The sequence below is a fragment of the Fragaria vesca genome, linkage group LG6 (assembly GCF_000184155.1).
Source record: "Fragaria vesca subsp. vesca linkage group LG6, FraVesHawaii_1.0, whole genome shotgun sequence".
In the NCBI taxonomy this organism is placed as follows: Eukaryota; Viridiplantae; Streptophyta; class Magnoliopsida; order Rosales; family Rosaceae; genus Fragaria; species Fragaria vesca.
In genome coordinates this window covers 11,085,004-11,087,683 of record NC_020496.1, presented here as the reverse complement: position 1 = coordinate 11,087,683, position 2,680 = coordinate 11,085,004, and the positions used below count along the sequence as shown (strand labels likewise).

The 2,680-nt window shown below is 35.7% G+C and overlaps 1 pseudogene; it reads left to right on the top strand.

Moving 5' to 3' along the window:
• Positions 1–907: 907 nt before the first annotated feature.
• Positions 908–2,188, top strand: LOC101293030 (annotated as a pseudogene; the record flags this gene model as incomplete).
• Positions 2,189–2,680: the final 492 nt, after the last annotated feature.

Sequence of the window (2,680 nt, the reverse complement as noted above, 5' to 3'; positions counted from 1 at the left end):
ATCAATTCAAATATATTTCTGGACAAAATTAGAAAATTTAACCTAATGCATCCAGCATCAGTCAATAATTGTTATCTGGTTCCTTTCTATGTTTCTTTGTTTAGTTTTCTTATTTTTAATTTTACCAGCTAAATACAATTCTACATGATTATGTTTGGATGATTTTCCAGGCATCATCACTGGGGAGCAGCTGCTACTGTGTTGTTCAATCTAAGGCTGATGCATCCGACACTGGAGTTGCCACTCATTGACTATGATCTTGCACTTCTATTCCAACCCATGTTATTGTTGGGAATTAGTATTGGAGTTTCTTTGAATGTTGTTCTTTCTAAATGGATGATCACCATCTTACTAATTATCGTTCTCTTAGGTGATTATAACACTCCTTTTATCTTGTCTAACTTCTGCAATCTCCCACATTCACACTTGGACAACTTATGTTTTTCTTTAGGTACATCGACTAAATCCTTCTTCAAAGGTATTGAGACATGGAAAAAAGAACTAAAACCAAAAAGGTAATCTTCCCATAGATGGTCTGTTTGTCTTCTGCATTACTCGAATCCATCTAATACCGGTTCTTTTTTCAATGCTCATAGAATTTACTGGCTGCTTCCAAAATCTTGGAATCAAAAGGTGAAGTTAATTTTGCACTTTCTGGTAAATCTGTGTCATCCATCCTAACTCAGATAGGTATCTTAGAGATTTAGGGTATAGCGTTTGGGTAAGGTTGTCTGTCATTTCTTCACTTACTGGATACTTTTGGCTACTGTTTAACATTAGACGTTGAGGACATCAATAGTGCTAGTGGTACAACCAATGAGCCAACATAAAAGCAAGCTAAAAGAAGAGAGGTAACAATTCTGAAGCTTATACTTTTGTATGAATGGTTAGGGACTGTCTCCTATGACCCTCCCAACAAGTTTCTATTCTTGAAAATGTTTGCTGGAAGCAACTTGGAATTATTGCTATTGTCTGGGTCATAATACTTGGGTTGCAGATTGCTAAGGTCTTTTAACTCACTATTACATCTGTGGTTGATTTATTTTTTCTTAAAACTTAAAGTATTTATTTGAATTTCCCCTGCCTTCACTTTTATGAATTGAGAAATGAAATTGATAGTAAACTTGCTTGTTGCACAGAATTATGTGACAGGTTGTTCGGTGGCATACTGGTCACTAGATCTGTTACAGGTACCTTCACACCTCTTTGTGTTGCAAGAACCAATCTTTTACCTTACTAATAGAACAATTGTTATCTTCATTTCTTAATTTTGTTTTCTATCAATCAGATTCCGGTGACTGTTGCAGTACCTTCATATGAAGTAATTAAACTGTCCCAAGGAAAGAGAATACTCACATCAAAGGGATCAACAACAGGTAAAAACTGGAGTGTACAAGCTTGTTTCTTATTGTGCCTGCGGCATAGCAGCTGGCCTAGTTGGTGGACTGCTTGGTCTTGGTGGAGGGTTTATTATGGGTCCATTGTTTTTGGAAATGGGAATTTCAGCTCAGGTACCTTGTCCAGTATTCAATAGTGATGAGAATTTTTACATACTATACTATACTATGTGTGTCACTGTGTTGATAATACCTATTATTGATTGGTTATGGGTATGATCCTCAAATTTACACCAAGTAACTTGGTAAGAAATTTTACATATGTAGGTGTCAAGTGCCACAGCCACGTTTATCATGACATTCTCTTCATCCATGTCTGTGGTAGAATACTACCTCCTAAAACAATTTCCAGTTCCTCATGGTAACTTTCCTAGCCAAGCCTTCACATTCTGTTAATAAACTGAGGAGTAAAGTTTCCATACAGCTTTGTGTTTTCAAACTAATATCGACGTCTTATGTTCTGATTCTTCTGCAGCTCTCCATTTTGCTGGTGTGGCTACTGTTTCTGCAATCATATATAGGTCAATATGTTGTAGGAAAAGTAATCAAAGCATTAGGAAGAGCATCTCTGATCATCTTCATTCTAGCTTTCACAATATTTGTGAGTATACTCACATTTGGTATGCATCAATTTATTATTTAAACTTCTTAACTTCATTTTGATGCAAAAATATAAATTTTAACTACATGCATTTTGTTTCTGAACAGGAGGGGTAGGCATAGCAAACCTGGTTAAAAAGATTCATCACAAGGAGTCCTTGGGGTTTGAAAACATGTGCAGCACTCATTAATCCTTATTGAAGGAAAGAAGATCAGTGAAGGTATATTATGCATTGATATTGGTATATGTGATAGAGATAATTGTGGATCATGTATCAATAGGCAATCAATCAGTAGTTATGTTGAGTGATTGTAGGATCATAATATTTGTTATTTCCTAGAATAGGTTTATACTAGGTGATGCCCGCGCGTTGCCGCGGTTTGCAATGCCGGATATTAACTACCGCAACTGCTTCTGTTTTGTTCAATATTGTTGTTGTTTGATATGCCGATAGAATGCAGCAATATCACATAGGTGATGGACAAACTGCACTGACTTGGACAGTGATAAAAACCTGAAAATATTGCGAGTACATGGTGAGTACATTGACTACCATGTCCATCTCAATATTGTGATTTTCTAGCATTATAAGTGGAAATAACAGTTTGCAATTGTAAGATATATAAATTAGTACGGAAGGACATTTTTTAGCAAGACACGAACCAATTTTTCATATGTACAT